This window comes from Passer montanus, unplaced genomic scaffold (genome assembly GCF_014805655.1).
Source record: "Passer montanus isolate IOZ18808 unplaced genomic scaffold, ASM1480565v1 scaffold53, whole genome shotgun sequence".
Lineage (NCBI taxonomy): Eukaryota > Metazoa > Chordata > Aves > Passeriformes > Passeridae > Passer > Passer montanus.
The window spans coordinates 8,627,815-8,643,811 of NW_024370263.1; the positions used below are offsets into that span (position 1 = coordinate 8,627,815).

A 15,997-nucleotide genomic window follows, 5' to 3' on the forward strand; every position below is an offset into this window, starting at 1 on the left:
CACTCGTAAGCTTAATGCATTTGAAACATCAAAATTATATTTTTCAGTGGGGCAACAAATGATGACATTTATTCTAAATGTTTTCTTGGATTTAAGGCAATGACTATTATCTTTTGTGAAGACATTTTATTAAGAAATCCTATTTAATTAAATTTCTGCTTAATTAAATTGCATTTATTATCTATTCTTCTTCCACCCCTAGCCTGCAACTGATTATATTAAACAAAGAAATAAAAGACCCGTAGATTGAGGTTAGTAAACTGCTAAGGCATCTTCTTTGCTAGTTTTCCTTTTGCCATTATGATCTGAAAGCATAAAATACAGCATTGCACTAATTTAACATTGTTAATTTAAAAGATTAAAATAACTTGGCTATGACATGAAAATTTGTTTGAAATTCTATAAATGCAGATCTTAAAAGTTTCTTTGTTTTTCCATTTGTGATTTAAATACAAATATGTTCTGAATATCTTGTTTTGCTTTTAGACAGATCCTTTCAGCACAGAATTGTAGTTCAGTGAAGTATTACTTGTAAAAGGAAAGGCTTTATTTGGAGCATTTGGTTGGAAACTAAAATCTGCCTGCACGCTGATGAGCTTTTGGTCTTTCTGGTAGCAGCTGGAGTGGTATTGCTGTTGTTACTCTGTTTGACCCATCGAAGGATTCCTGATAAATCTTGATGCAAAACATGTCTTTGCTTTTTGCCTTAATTTTCCCTGCTCTGGATTACAGAGGAGGTATATTCACCCTACTGCATTTTGTGAAATCTTAAAGCAAGTTGTGAGCATTTATAACAAATCCATTTTTACCTTTCGGGGCACTTGAAACTTCCCTGGTATTAACTTAATATCTTTAATTTGGATGAAGATTATAATCTCTTGGCAACAATTAATCCTGAACACGCAGCATGGCAAACACTATAAAAAGCTCTGCCAGACCATTTTAAAAGTGATGGTGATAATCTGCTGTCTCTGGCTCGCTGCCACACTTTCCTCGGTAGACGTGCTAGGACTTTTCTCTGATAAGGACAAAATGGCTTCCCATGCAATGGTTGCCTGCTGACAAACTAATTTTTCTCTTTACACTGAGTGTTAAACTGATGATCTCTGCATAGGAAGTAAGATGAGTTCTTTTTGATATTTGACGGTGTTACAGATACAGCTGCCTGCTTGGGTAAAAGCAATCCCAGTATGCAAGGCTGGAGGAGGGCGGGTGCTGATCTCCCCAGACAGCACATGTGCTGAGTGGCAGATGTGATGCCTCACTGCAGGGAAACTGCTGTTATCTGGGGATCTCAGATTTTTCTTTTCCCATTTCCTGTAAAATAATCCTAGGGATGTCTTTCTCCAGAGAGAAGTTCCATACATGCTTATTTTTCCTCTATTAAAATGTAGGAGGATTTGGGGTTTCTCATGAAAATGCAATCCAGAGATGAGTATGTGCAACATTATTTATTAGGATATGGCACCTGGGGTGATTGTGGCATTTTCAGTTAAATTACTGCTCTGGCTTGTTATAACAGTTTTACTCCTCCAAAAATGCTGAAGCTTGAAAAAAACCTACCCTTAACTGATCAAGAAATGGGTCAGAGGGTTTGCTATAATAAGAAAAGAAACAAAATCTGTAACCTTAGCTCCTCCTTTCTGAAATTCTAATTAATTTTCTAAGATAAAATGGAAAGGAAATTGTCTGTTCAAAACCAGTAAACTTAAGTAGCTTTTATTGAACTCATTCCCCTTCATAAAAGTTACCTTTAAAAATAATATCCAGTGTAATCTGGGAAATATCTTGGCTGAACACTAGCAGCTTTGTGATCCAATTAAAACACTCCCTGAATCCACACATCCCATTGCAAAAAAAAAAAATTTCTTATGCTTTAAACCTTTGTACATCACGTGAAAAAATTGTCTTCGGTTGCATCTTCTATTTGTACTTCTGAAATAGGTGCAAGCTTGTCTGATTTTTTTAGTCAGGAAATGGTGTAAATTGACAGCCTTAAGCTGTTAATGCACACAGAAACACTGAGATGTGTATCTATTAATTCTACAGAAGGAACACGTTAAATTCCCACTGTTCATAATCTCCTGTTGGAACCAATATTGGCTAATGACTTTAATGGTATCACACTTGGCAGAAATTAAGCACATCTTTCATCCTTTCCTAAAGCTATTTCTGTTTTAAAGCATTGTAGACAAGGAGACAAATTGGACAAAGAGTGATATTATGTGTTGAATTTAAGACAATGCAGTAAAAATGAGTGAGCTACACTGGCAAATCTGATGGAGGTTGTCCAGTGTTTCCTCACTGGCAAAAAGTCATTCACTCAAGTCTGACAACCTATTTGATGATACTGTGGTAGTTTTTTGAGCTTGGGCACAGTAAGGGGTGCTGAAAAGCTGTTGTTCTCCTACTGTGACAGTGAAAATTTGCTGGATTTTAAGGCCAGTGCAACTTTGCCAACAAATGAAGTCTTGTATCTTCAGAGGCAGAAGCAATTCTGTTTTTTTCCCAGAATAATGACTACTTTACATGGAGCCGTGGATAACAGGCAGTATGCAATCAGACTTTCTTTTCAGAAATTATGGAACTACTGGCCTTCATTGCACTTGCTTCCTCTTTCTGACAGTCCTCCCAGCTTAAGGCAGAGGTTCTGATTTAGGAAAGCTAGGAATATGCTTTCTGTAACATCTGAATTAGGTATATCAATTTTTGGCAAGGGCAAATAATTTGAATGCCATTTAGTAGGCAGGGGGTTGGTTTAATTGTCTGTGTCTTGATTTGAAGCAAGAAGCAGCTTAACCTTGCTATGGGTAAGTGGTGCCATCTCACAGAGAGACAGAAATAGAAACAGCTATTGAGGATGTGCATGGGTGAGAGACCCATGCTCTCTGGACTGCCTGCTTACCAGGAGAAAGGGCAATACTTGGATTCCCCAGCTGCACAGTTTCAACTCACTCTTAACTGCGTCCAGTGTGCTGAAATGTCCCTGAAATTTAGGCTTTCTATCTTGCTAACCTCAGCATTCCCCTATGACAGTGCAAAAGAGCACTAATGTGGTAGTCTTATTCAAGCCACAAGCAAACACTAGATATTAACTATTTTATAAAGAAAGAATTTTTTTTGCCTTTATGCTTTAAGAATATGCATACAGTAAATATTACTATTTATCCATAAATAAGATTTACGTTGTGGAAAATTTCCTTCTGTAAGTGGCCTGCCTGCACGGATACTGTTTGCCAGTGTTCTGTAGCTGTGCCTCAACGTAATGCACTTGGCTGCTGTTTTTCATGCTTTGGAGTTGTCCCTTCCCATTTCACCTTGCTGAGGATTCTCAAAAACATCTTGCCAAGTGTGGAAAAAGCAACAAGTTTGGGCAGCCACCAATTGATTTGATGCTCAGGAAAATACATTCTTGCTCCTTTAACACGCTGATCTCCATAGTCTCTGATTTGTTGTTCTGTTTGTGAGTGGAGCTCTGATGGATGAAAGCAGCAAGTCCCCAGAAGCCTTTAAGTACTTTTTTACTTGTGGTATGTGCATTCTGCTTGGCTGCTGACTCACTCATGACTGGTCCAGCTTGTTCCATTTAAAGTAGTACCCTGTCCTGGATTTCTGTGTTTCTAATGAGTACTTCAAAGCTCAGTTCTAACTCTGAACCTGACAGCTCTTTCAAAATACAGTTTTCAAGGTCTTTTATCATCTGAACACTAGAACTTTCAGGACCAAAGTTTTACAGCTTTTAGCCCTTTGCTAGTAATGAGTTTTACACCTTAATAAATACTTCAGCAAAGTAGGTTCTATATGCAGTTTCTGTAAAGTCACTGAAGAGTCTCTGATTTCATTTGGGCATTGTCAGCAGCACAAAAGCATCTTCTCAACAGTCTTCTCTAAATGACCTGTTACCTTAAGAAACAGCTTCTATTACTTATTCTTACATAGTTTGAGTTCAGCCAAAATCTTGTTCAGTCTGTTGTACAAATCTCTCCACACACTGTCTAGTGCCTCGACAGAAATTAATAGTGGGGAAGTTGTGCAGAACCTCCTTGAAAATGCTTGATCTTTGCAGAAGAGGGTCTTTCAAAAAAGCCTTCCAAATCCTTCTGCCTACACCACAGTGCCCAGGACTGTGAGTGATCTGCCAATAAATAATAATGACATACAAATCACACTTCCTTTTCTCCACCTTGTTCGAGGGGTGTTTCAGTGTTCAGCACGTAGCTGAACTCTCTGGAAAGCATTACGGATGATCGCTTGACTTATCAAAAGACGTTGTGTAGAGGTGGCTGCTTGCTGGAAGGCAGCTGTAATTTGAGTTCCATATGTGGGTTTGTTAGGCATGGCTTCAGACAGTGGCAGGAAAACAGGGAAATATTCCGCATTTGCCTCTGGGAATGACACTTGAATGGCTGAGCCAGGGGTGCTTGAAATGAATTAGGCTGTATCATTTCAAGTTGCCTGTGAGTCAAAGAAAGTTTTTGGAAATTCATTCTTTATTGATGTGTTTTCTCTTGCTTCAGAGACAGAAAAGGAAATTTCCTGAAAGATGGGAAAAAAAAATCAACTATTTTTCATCTTGCTTGTAAAAAGTGCCTCAAGATTTTTATGAATTCTTTGTTACAGATTGCCAACAAAGTTAATTGAAAGACTGGACAAAAACCCAGATTTTTTTTATCTGAATTCTTGCCTGTGCTTTGCCTAAGAGCACTCAGTGCCTGCACTATTGAATGTGTCCATGTGCAAAATGAAAATGGATTGCTGCTGGAAAGTTATAGAAAAAAGCAACAAAAACTAACCTTGAATCGCTCAAAATAATTCTTGCATGATATCTTGTTGGCTTAAGGCTGACAGTACCTCAGATGTACAAAACCAACAATGCCCCCTTCTTTCTCGGATAAATTGGATAAGTAAGTGAAGAGAAGCTTTTGTTGTGCCCTCAGCCCCGGCTGGCACTGAACATGCCCAATGTTCTGTGCTTTCCTGTTGCTAATTGGGGTGGCCTCTTCCTGCTGGGGATCTGTTCCACACCAGCGACAGGAAGTCCTGAAGCCTTTGAGAGCCTTTGATGCCAGTTTGTGCCTGCATCTCCTCACAGCAGAGTGGTAAATTTATGAAACACCTCTGCTGGGAAACCACTGGCTTTTCTTTTGGTCTGGCTCTCACAGTGTTGGAAGGAGCAATGATCCATGTTGAGAACAAACAGGAGGGAGCAGCTTCCAACATGCTTTACTGCATGGGAATGACAATGGCACAGCAGCTATTATCATTCACTGAAGGCACAGAGGCTGGCTCTGTGGGGGGATACCGCTGAGGTGAAATCTGCTCCATTATTCTCAATAAGAGATGTGCAGAGCATAAACAGGTCGGTATCTTTAACATGATCAGCAGAACAGCGCTGGATTAACTCCTGTGTAATGCTCTGCTTTACTTACAGCAGCTCTGGATGTGTGCTTATGTAACAGATGTCCCTACATCTAACAGGTGTCCCTGCCAGTGGCCAGTGGCCCTGACCTGCTCACACTATGGCAGGAGAGTTGCAGGTTCGGCAGTAAATCGGCGTCATTCCTCAGGCTCGTCTCTTGGCGCAGCTCAAGGTTTGTACAACTGATGTCATCCTTTGTCAAACAGCTTCCACACCAACAAACCAGAGCAAAAATAACTCCTGTCTCCTACCTGCTACCTGATTAAGGTTTTTAAGGTCAGGATTCTTTCTTAGTAGCTGTCCTGTAACTGCTACAGTACAGTCTGGTCTCAGTCAAGCCCTTTCAGGGCTGTTTTTGTACCAGTGAGTACAGTCCAGGTTGCATTGGGGCTGGATGCTACCATTACATCCCAGTCACACTCCTGAATGGCAGCCAAGGTTCCCTGCCCGGTAAAGAAAATATATAGCAGCAAGTTTTATGACTTACTGAGGCTACAGATAGAATGCAAGGTAGCATGTCTTTCTTAAGGCACATTCATTTTCATCAGAGTGAATTGCATTTTGAAGTAAAATTTGTCAATTTTCTTTATGTGCTGGAAAGCAGAAAGAATCAGATGATATCTGCATTGGAAGGGACCCATCAGGATCACTGAGTCCTACTCCTGGGCTTACACAGGATACCTCAAAAATCCCACCATGTGCCTGAGAGCATTGTCCAAATGCTTCTTGAGCTCAGGCTTGATGCTTTGACCACTTATCTGGGCACCCTGTTCCAGAGGCTTTACCTCCCAGAGAGGCTGTATTTTGTAGCATGAGGGGACTCTCTCATCTGCTGCTGTGTCACTGCTGGCCTGACAGCTCACTGACTCAGACCTGAGTCCAGTAGCCAGACCTGATAATGTGCCCAGCACAGCCCAAGCTGCTCCTGCTCCCCCCCAGGCAGCAATGCTGCTGGCCTGGATGGGAGCCTGGCCATGGAAAAATGCATTTGGGGAGAGAGGCAGAAGAAAAGGAGGACACGTGGAAGGTGGAGGGCTCAGTATCACAGTCCAGCAGCCTCAGGATTAATGCTCAGATGCTTTTTGTCTTGCATGAAATACCAGAGAGATGGGAGTTAAGAGAACTAAACAGTGACTGTGAGTGAGTGGTACTGGCACAGTGAAATCAATTGTGTCAATGGTTTTTGGGCACAACTGGAGCCATCAGCTGGGTGCTGGGGGAAGGGAAGGGGAAGAAACATGGGTCTGATCATGCCCCTGGGGACATTTCCCTGAGCCCTATGCTGATGTGCAGGGGACAGGGCGGCAGTGGGATGGGCACAGCCTGCCAGCACAGTGGCTTCAGAGCATAGGGACACCAGTGTGCAAGGGCTGAAAGCCTCATGGTGGAACAAGAGCAAGCCTGGATCCTACTCAGTCTGGAGAGAGCAGATACCACTGCCCTCTGTTATGGATTTGCTGCTTTATCTCTGGGCTCATGGTTTTGAGACAGGTTGGCCTGAACTGGACACACCACATGAGCTGAAGTGTTTTGTTTGATATTAACAGAGTTGGGTCTTGAAATAACTTCTGCCAGACATTTATCATCTGTGTGCTGACTGCTGATATTCACCTTCCTTAGACCCAAGCGAGGCGCAAGAAGCCTGTAATCCTTTTCTCTCAGAACATTAGTGTAAAGCTTCATGAATCTCTATTAAATTTGAGAGAGAACATGAAGCTGGGTTGCAGCTGTCTTGTTGATTTTGTATTTCCTCTCATTTCAGTGCCTTGCCGTGGAGCCGAGAATTAAATGGCTAATAAGGCATCTGCTCCAAGCAGGAGTCTCAAGATTGTGACAAAAGCATCTTACATCAGGGTTTGTGTTATTGTTTTTTCTTGCCATCACATATTATGTTATTAAAATCATTAGGGATACCTGACTAGGGGAAGTGACTGTCAAAGGCAGCTTAGCTGGCAGAGCAGGTAAGTGGACTCTCCTGGACTTAGCTGGGTGCTGGAGCTGTCTGGGAAGTGGCTGGAGCCGTGGGGCTGGGCAGCATCCACAGGAAGAGGATGGTGGAGGCACAGGAGCCTGTCTGGCTGCTGCTCTCTGCATAACCTGTGATGGATAAGCTGAAATCCTTGAAGAAATAGACACTGAAAGAAACACAGGTGTGCTCTGTTTTGGGGTGGCAGATGGAAAATGCAGTAAAACATCTCCCAGTTTCCATCTGGAAGAGCAGTGCTCAAAGGGAAAGGAACCCTCTCTCGGAGTAGGAGGCAGGGTCAGGGTCAGACTTAGTGTCAGAGAGGGAGTTGGCTGTGGGCCTGTGGGAAGTGGCAGCAGTCCTGTGGCATTCTGCAGTCATCCCATAAGGACCCCATAGCTCTGCACAGGCCTGAGCCTGTCTGCTCATGGGCAGGAGATAAGGCTGAGCCAGCTGAACTGGGGACAGAGAGACTTGTTGGCAAAACAGAGGTGATGGGGCAGGAATTACAAAGCCTCAGAGACTGCTCCAGTGATGGGCCTAAGAAAAATAAAATGTTTTTCTTATTAATGAAATATTGAATATTTTCATTAAAACATTAATTTTCTCTTTTTTTTTTCTTTATGGAAATTTGTTGTAGGCTGATAACACACATTTTTAAAGATGAGGTGGAGGCACTGATACACTCAACTGCCATTACAGGCCAAATGGACCTTGGCTCATGGCTGTCAGAAATGGGGATGCTTTGGCTGTGTGTTGAAAAACCCATTAGCAACAGAGCAACGATCATCCCATATGTGAAAAACGGTTGGTTCCATTCTGCACTGTGGGTGGTTTTGTACAAAGATTTGTCTGCTGGGGACTTCCAAACTTGGATGTTCCTTGTAAAGTTCAACTCTCTTCCCAATTTCTCAGCTGTGGTACCCAGAGATACAGAAATGTCCCTGCTGCTGCAGAGGCCCTCCAGACAAAGAACTTCACAGTCATTCTAGTGATTAAACCTTCATTAAAGTTCACCTTTACCATCTTCAGCCCCTAAGTTTTTCAGTGCTGTTATAATTAACTTTTAAATGAAGGCTTATCTCTAATAAGCAACTGTGTTTGCTGGGTCTTTGGCTGAATTGGAATGAAATAGCAGCATATGGATATTTTTATTCTTTGCTTTTCCACCTCCTCAGGCTTAGCAGGCAGGCTCATTTCAAGTGTAATGTCACCAATTTCAGGGATTAATTAGATTCACATCTTGTGGTATAGTTAAAATACTATTCAAAAATAAAAACAAAACAACCAAAACAAAAAAACTCCACAAGAGGTTTTCTGCTCTGCCCTAAACGTCTAGCATTGTGTGAATGAGAGAGACACATTTGTACCATCAAAGACAATTATGACTGATGGATTGGTGTGATTTGGCGCTTACTTGTTTGGTTTTTTTTCTTCCCTGTAGATGAAGTTCACTATTAAAATTGGGATTTGCTGTGTTAGAAATCATTCCAAGGCACAACCTTAGTCCCTGCTTTTGAATTTTTCCACCTAAACACCAGTAGGAGGAGACTGGTGGTGATTGATTTTGGGGAGGACTTGTCTGCCTTCTGGGTCCTGCAGAAGGGTCCAATTCCTTCTGCTCTGTAAGTTCCTACTCCTTCTTCTCCCCTACTAGCAGTTACCACAGGCTGATGTAAGTGCTGTCCAGCCTTGGGTGCATTATACATTTCACCCCTATAAAATGCTCAGGATGGAAAGAACAGTGTGCTTGTCCTCTCTCAGCTACTCAAACACTCCTGCCTCTGTTTGCTGAATGCTCCAACTCTTCCTCTGGGCTTTTTTTCCCCCTCTCCTTGGAAAGGGGGATCCTTGTTTCCAGCAAGTAGGACATTGTAGGATCATTTCCAGCACACTTCAGGGCAGGGGCTTCAGGTGAATTTGTTTCAAGAACCTTGGCATCAGCATCAGGCTGAGAGCTTCTACATGCAGGGCTGGTCCACCCTTCATCCTCACTTGAGACAGTCCCGCCACAGCCTGACCCTCAAATGCTGCTTATGCAAATCCTCCTTTGCACAGCTAATGGCTTTTTATTGATGCTAACCTGACAAAAAGAAGTCACTGTTTATTAAAACTGCATTGCCTTCCCCTGGCCTTGAATTTATCCTTGAAGTCTAACTTAAAAAGATGCTAAGAGTCCCTGAGTGACTGTTGTCTTGACTCAAAGTGGCTACAAAGAGTTTTCCCGGTGACCTGACAGTACTGTGCAAGCCTCTTTTGCTGGGTTTTTACTCTGAATCTCCCAGTTTTACCTATGTGAACATGTTGCCATGTTTTTCAGGCTGCTGTTAACTCCACCAGACCAGTGGCTGTCCATGTGTTCTCAGTCAAGAGTCTATGTGCCGCAGTTGTGTTCTGGGATATGGAGGCAAGTACCACATGTCTAAGACAGGTACTCACTTCACTTCCATTTTAAACATCTAATTCTACCTTCAGCGAGGTTGGTCTTCACCCTTCCCCTTTGCTCCCATCAAGTTATTGCTAAACACCTTCCACGTCTTGTCCCTTTTGGTTTTAACATGCTCAGATTAACAATGACCATGTTCAGTGGGTAGGAAAGAAGATATATATTCCACTTGACTTTGCTGGTGCTCTTCAGGTCAATAGGAAGAAATTTTTCTGGTGATAAAGGGAAAGGCCATTTAAAAATAAAGCTGTGACAGCCTGTGCTGCTTACACATGAACTGAAAGGATGAGTTCATTTGGGGAATGTTACCTCCCCTCCTGAAATACTTCACTATCTGTTTCTAATCACAGCAGGTACATTTGGCCCCAGCAAGCCTCAGAGAGCAGGTTGATGTTGATGGCCAAGATGAAGAGCAATGGAGAGGCTCAAAAGAACAGAAGAATTCAGTTTCCAGCTCTGCCACACAACCCTGGGTTGGTACCTCAGTTTTGAGGAGTCTTGTGTTCTGCAGGTAACGGCCCCCAGAAGGGAACATCTGGCTCAGAGGAACACAGAGACTCCCAGAGCTGACCCTGCTGTGTGGGCAGCCAAGACAAGTCTGGGGCTGCAAAGGCTACAGGACACCTGTGCTGGGGCAAAGAGCTGAGCTGCTTTACCCTGGTAAAGATACAGCTGCTGCTTCTAAGCCTGCTATATCTCCTTCTAAATCTGCCATAAAGACAGGTGACAGATGATCTCCTCACAGAGTTTGGGATCCCTCCTTGTAGACATTTCTCTTTTTTCTTCCCCTCTCCACACTTATATTATAAAGTTAAGCTCCACTTTTGCCCCACTGCCAGTGCTCAAGTTTAGCACAGTAATTTCCCCCAGTTCCACACCCCTTGCTCACATTGAGAGCAGAGCTATTGCAGTACCTGGAAGATGCTCAGGATAACTGAAGATAGAAGAAGGTACTTTAGTATGGGGCCAGCTAAGAGTCCTGGAGTCATCACAAAATTAAATGAGACTTGGACCTTAAGCACCTGAAAGTCTCATCAAACAGAACCTGCTCATGAAGGATTTGCAATTTATGTTGAAGACTCTGAATGTAGCCCTTACACTGTTGGGGGATCAGCCTGATGTGCCCACTCTGAGGATATCTAAACCTGTCACATACCAGCTTTACTCGCTGCATTACAATAGCATTCAACAGGATTTAAATTAGCTTCAGCACTCTAATCGTGTTGCTACTATAACAGCAGCAAGATAACTCCCAGGCGTTGGTTATGTAGCCTCTGAGGGAAAGAGATTTCAGATGTGTTCAGCAGAAATGCACCGTGTGAGCCATGGTTATAATTTCATTAACAGGATGCTACTCGGCTCCTACTGGGAGTTGGAGGAGATTAGCATTATAATGGGGATCAGGCGCCTTTCCTTGTGTTCACAGGGATCTCCAGCCTGCAGGAGAATGAGCTGTCAGAAGACGTGATCCTCAGACCTCTAGCCCTGTATTTGACACAAACTTGAACCTTTTAGGACATGCTGAGCTCTGCACAACCCCTGCTTGGAGAGGCAGTGCTGCTGGGGATTGGGACATTTGCTGTGCTACCCTACAGGCTCTGGCATCCCATGCTCCATGAAGGGTTGTTCCCATCCTCATGGACCTCTGGCAGCGAGGCCAGGCTTACAGTGATGATCAGGGCAGCTGGGGACTGGTTTCAGTGGGACATAGTGGGATGCTGGGTGGGAGGTGAGGAGCCAAGCACCAGCATGATGTGCCTGCCATCCCTCATTTCCTTGGAACTGCCTGTCCCATGGCAGGGATATGCTTCTCAAAGCCCAGGCCACATCCCTTGGAGGACAAACCTTGACTAAGGTTTGACTTAACACTCAGGCACATCCAGCTAGATTTGAGCTGCTTACAGAGCCAAGAAGCCTAGAGTGACTGCCCAAGTGCCTCCAGCATCCTGGAAACCTTCAAGTTGCCTCCTCCTTCCTAAGCATGAGGACTGCAGTGTCCACTTTAGGGAAGAACAGGTGGGTATCCATGCACTGAAAGGTCTGGATGCTTGCCAAGGAAGACTTACAAGTACTGACCTTTAACTCCCTACCTGCTCTGCAGACAGGAAAATGCAGCCCCAGCATGCCTGAGCTGTACAAGGCTGACATTTCCAAGAGCCCTGAACACCTCCTGCTCAGATTATTGTGCCATGCCTGGCTGTGAACATCATGTTGAGCACTCAGTGTGCATCCTGTGGGAAACCCAAATAGCAGCTGGATGCATTGGCATCACTGACTATGCACGTGGGAAAGACGTGCATAGCCCATGCTCAGCAGGCAGGAGAACTGGGACAGCCCAGCCAGGGTGGCCCCTTCCCATGGCCACCAGACTGACAGCTTCGCACAGCCAAGGTCCCAGCCTTGCCACCAGCCTGGGGATACTGTAGACAGCAGTGGGAAGAATAGGCCTAGATGTCTCCTCTAACAGAACTGCACCAAAACTCACACACACCCAGCACAGGTTTCCACAGGTGCATTTAGCCTTTGTAACACAGCAGTGACAGGCACCTACCACACAACTGCAGCCAGAATGGAGGCAGGAGCTTTCCAGGAGCTTTCAAGCAGTTCCTGAGCATTTTAGCATTTTTAGATATCACAGCATCCCAGTCCCAGCACAGGCTGTGGACATGTTTACACACACACAACCCCCATGGGAGCAGCAGGACCCTGGGAGGGGACAGAGACCTGTAAGAATAGCAGGAGGCCCAGGGCACAAAGCTCTCTGTACTACTTGTCCTATTGCTTTTTAAAGTACACCAAGTTTAAACAAGGTTTCTCTGGGATTTCTCCTGGAACTCCACTGTTTCTCCATCGCTATGGCATCATCTCAAGTCCTTTCATGTGAAGGAGACCCCCGAGGCAGTTGGTTTTGCTGAGCATGTTTCTCACCTTATCACTTACTCCCAAGGTTCATTTTCCTCAGCTCCTTTTATACATTCCAGCTCAAAACTCATGATTTAATTCAATCTGTCAGGATCAGACCCAGCAGGTTCACCCCAGCTTGGGACTCTCACTGGGAGTCATTACCCCAGGAAAAAGCTGCCACAACCAACTGGAACACCAGGGCTGAGATGTCTTTGGAGGCATTTCCTATATTTCAGCAGTGCTGGACAAAATGTGGTTCTTGAATTGGTCTTTGCATTTGAGACATTCAACTTTTTTTCCCAGCTGCCTCTGCCACTGGCTGCTCTGCATCTGATGGATGGGATCCCATCACAGCTGATGCCCCAGGTGCTGATGTCTCCAGCCTTCCTCCCTCAGGAGGTGCTTCTTTCCTCTCCCAAATGAAATCGTTTAGAAAGCCAAACTTTAAAAGAAAAGAGATAAAGCTCTATTCAACTCCCTTATTTTGAAAAAAAATTAAATTAAAACTATTTTAAAAATATTAAAAAAAATGCTCAGCATCCCAGATTTTGTGTGCTCTTGCCGTACCTTTTTTACCTTTAAAGTCTGCAGATTCCCCTGTGATCCTTGGCTCTTGAAGCAAATATGAGAGTAAAAGAGGCAGGACATGACTAAGTTTGAGAATATTTTTATTTGTTCTGAAGTATCTGTCTTTATGCATGTCTCTGGATCAGGAGGTGAGATGGTGTGTTGAATTTTAAATCAGCCCTCCACATGTCTCCTGTTTTGCTAATAGTTTCGGGTGGGGTTTTTTGAAGCCTAAGGAAATAGTCTAATTTTTTTCCAAATGGAAAGCTTGTGAGAGGGATAGAATATTATCTGTGTGCAGAGCAAAGGATGCAAAAGATGTCAGGAGATTTTATTTAGCCAAGAACTAGTACCTAAGATGTTCCTGATCCCACAAGACATAAAAAGAGTCACCTGAGTCTTGTAGGCCAGCAAACCTCCTGGGTGGGGGCCCCTGGGCAGGTTGCCATGGCGTTGTCTGTGTCAGGCTTCTTTTGTCAGCTTTTCCCAGTTTTTTATTATTCCTTTGACTTTTCTCCAGTCTTTCTTGCCACCCGCCTCTAACTGGCCCTTGCCTCTGCCCTTGAAGCAAGAGCAACCAGAGGGCTCCTGGCTGTGACCTCAGATGTCATGGAGGGTCCTGCCTTGTCCCAATACTCTGAGCAGACTCCCCTAGGGCAGGACTGTAGTAGTTTCTGTCTCCCTGGCTGATAGGGCAGAAAATTCTCATTTCTGAACCCAAAATACAAGCATCTGCAGTAATGTAACAGGGCAGGAAAAGTTGTATAGTATCTACTGCTAAGAACTCCTGCATATTTAATGCAAAGTGTATTTTTTGTATAACTGTGTAATTGGGAAATTAAATTGTCTGGATGTTGTCATACATGCTAATTTTGCTAAAGACACAGAAGAAAAATCTTCATCTTCCATATGGCGTGTACAGCTAGAAGATAATGACATTTTAGATTCATACTTGTCATCTTGGTGCACAAAGGTGAAAATATTTTAAGTATGTGCATTTGGCTGGAATGTCTGTGGAAGGAAAACAAACTGTGTACTTGTTTACAGGATTTTCCAAACACTGACAACAATAGGCAGATCAGGGAAGTGTGAACGTGCAAATCAGCTTTACTAGCATTTCTCGTTTAGCATGGAAGTTTTGTCTAAAACAGACCATAGGCATCACCACAAAGAGCTTTCTGCTCTGGGTGCCTATTTGCTTGCTCTTACTTACAGCTTGCAGTTATCTCTATTGTATTCTTATGAGAAGCAAATATTTTGGCTAAAATGTGTTGAAATGCTGTTTTAACTGAGTCATTCATTTGCAATAAATGAAATATAAAGAATGCATTTTGGAAACTATGCTGAACAGAATTGAAATCGTCATGCTGTTCCTTACTTAAATAAATTACATTCAGCAAATCACCTGGGTAATGAATGATGTGAAAACTCCATCGACCCTCATATAGGTCTTATGACATAAATGCAGATTTAAACTTGTGCCATTGAAGTGGGGTTTTTTGTTTAGTGAAAAGGAAAGAGAGGAAAACTATTCACAGTTCAGTTTGTTATAACCAGGCCCTTTTTACTGCCCAGCTCTGCTCTCTGTATCTGTAAGGAGCTGATGGCATCCATACAATGCGTCTCATTATTTTGGGCACAGCTTCCACTTTCCCAGGGAGAGCTGCTCTTCTATTACATTCATTATGGTAAAATGAAGTTAGTGTGATTACTTAAGTTCTTAAATTTGATGCTTAACTTTGAGTATATATACTATATACATTCAAATACAGTGTTTAGAGCCCCTCTGATATTTCTTTGGGTCTTGATGGTCAAGCAGTCTTTCATTAAAGGAGGAAGACTCATGCCATAAAATTAAACTCTTAAAGATTATTTCCTGACTCTTTGCACCTGGCATGGCTGTGGACTCTTTTGGTCTTGTAATTTATGGCAGAAATCTGTCATCTTGTCTCTTGTAAGTGCTTGCTAAAAATGTTTATCAATACGTTGGGAATTACTTTCAACAGAGTACGGACAAAGTTACTATTCATCCACCATAAGTAATCATTCACATTGCAGGTTCTTCTGGTGCAAAACAGATTGAGGTGCTGACACTGCACAGGTGCTAATAACTAATACCTGAGCAGACAGGGATACAGGGCATTGAGATCTACAGAGGTCAGAGGTTGGGAAATTCATTGACATTTGGCCCCCTAAAAACTCTGAGGCTTTTGTGGGGTGAGAAACAAACGTAGAAATAATATTCTCTTGCAATATGCAAGTTCAGCACATTCTACATTTGTTGAAAATGGGTATGCTCTTGCATTTAATGACACAGGAAATAATCTAAAAAGATTAAAGCACATTTGACATGGACCAGTATCCTTAGTTTGGCCTGCTGTCAATCGGCTTAAAACAACTGCCCTGACAGAAACTGAAGATTTTTGTCCCTGATGCCCCTTAAAAACTCGGGAGATGAAGCTGGTACTTACAGAAACGTTGATATTTAGAAAAAAACGGTGTCGGCACCCTGAGGGATTTCACCCAGACACAGATACTAGACCGGGAAGGGAGCGAGCCCGCTCCTGCCCGCGCGGCGCAGGAGGAGCGGGCAGGGCTCGCTGCCGGGGCCGGGCGCTGCGCCGCGGCCAGACGGCGCTTGCGAGCACCCCCCGACTCCGGCGGAGCCCTGACACCGCCTCCCTCATTAGCATCG

At 43.5% G+C, this 15,997-nt stretch overlaps 2 long non-coding RNA genes across 2 annotated transcripts; one reads left to right on the forward strand and one right to left on the reverse strand.

Annotated features, from left to right (window-relative positions):
* The first annotated feature begins 7,106 nt into the window (after nucleotides 1-7,106).
* LOC120509659 lies at nucleotides 7,107-9,820 on the forward strand. Its single transcript, XR_005629314.1, has 3 exons — nucleotides 7,107-7,273; nucleotides 8,026-8,192; nucleotides 9,706-9,820. It is a non-coding gene; the product is annotated as an uncharacterized LOC120509659 (long non-coding RNA).
* Nucleotides 7,964-15,958, reverse strand: LOC120509660. Its single transcript, XR_005629315.1, has 2 exons — nucleotides 15,774-15,958; nucleotides 7,964-8,346 (listed from the first exon to the last, which is right to left on the reverse strand). It is a non-coding gene; the product is annotated as an uncharacterized LOC120509660 (long non-coding RNA).
* Nucleotides 15,959-15,997: the final 39 nt, after the last annotated feature.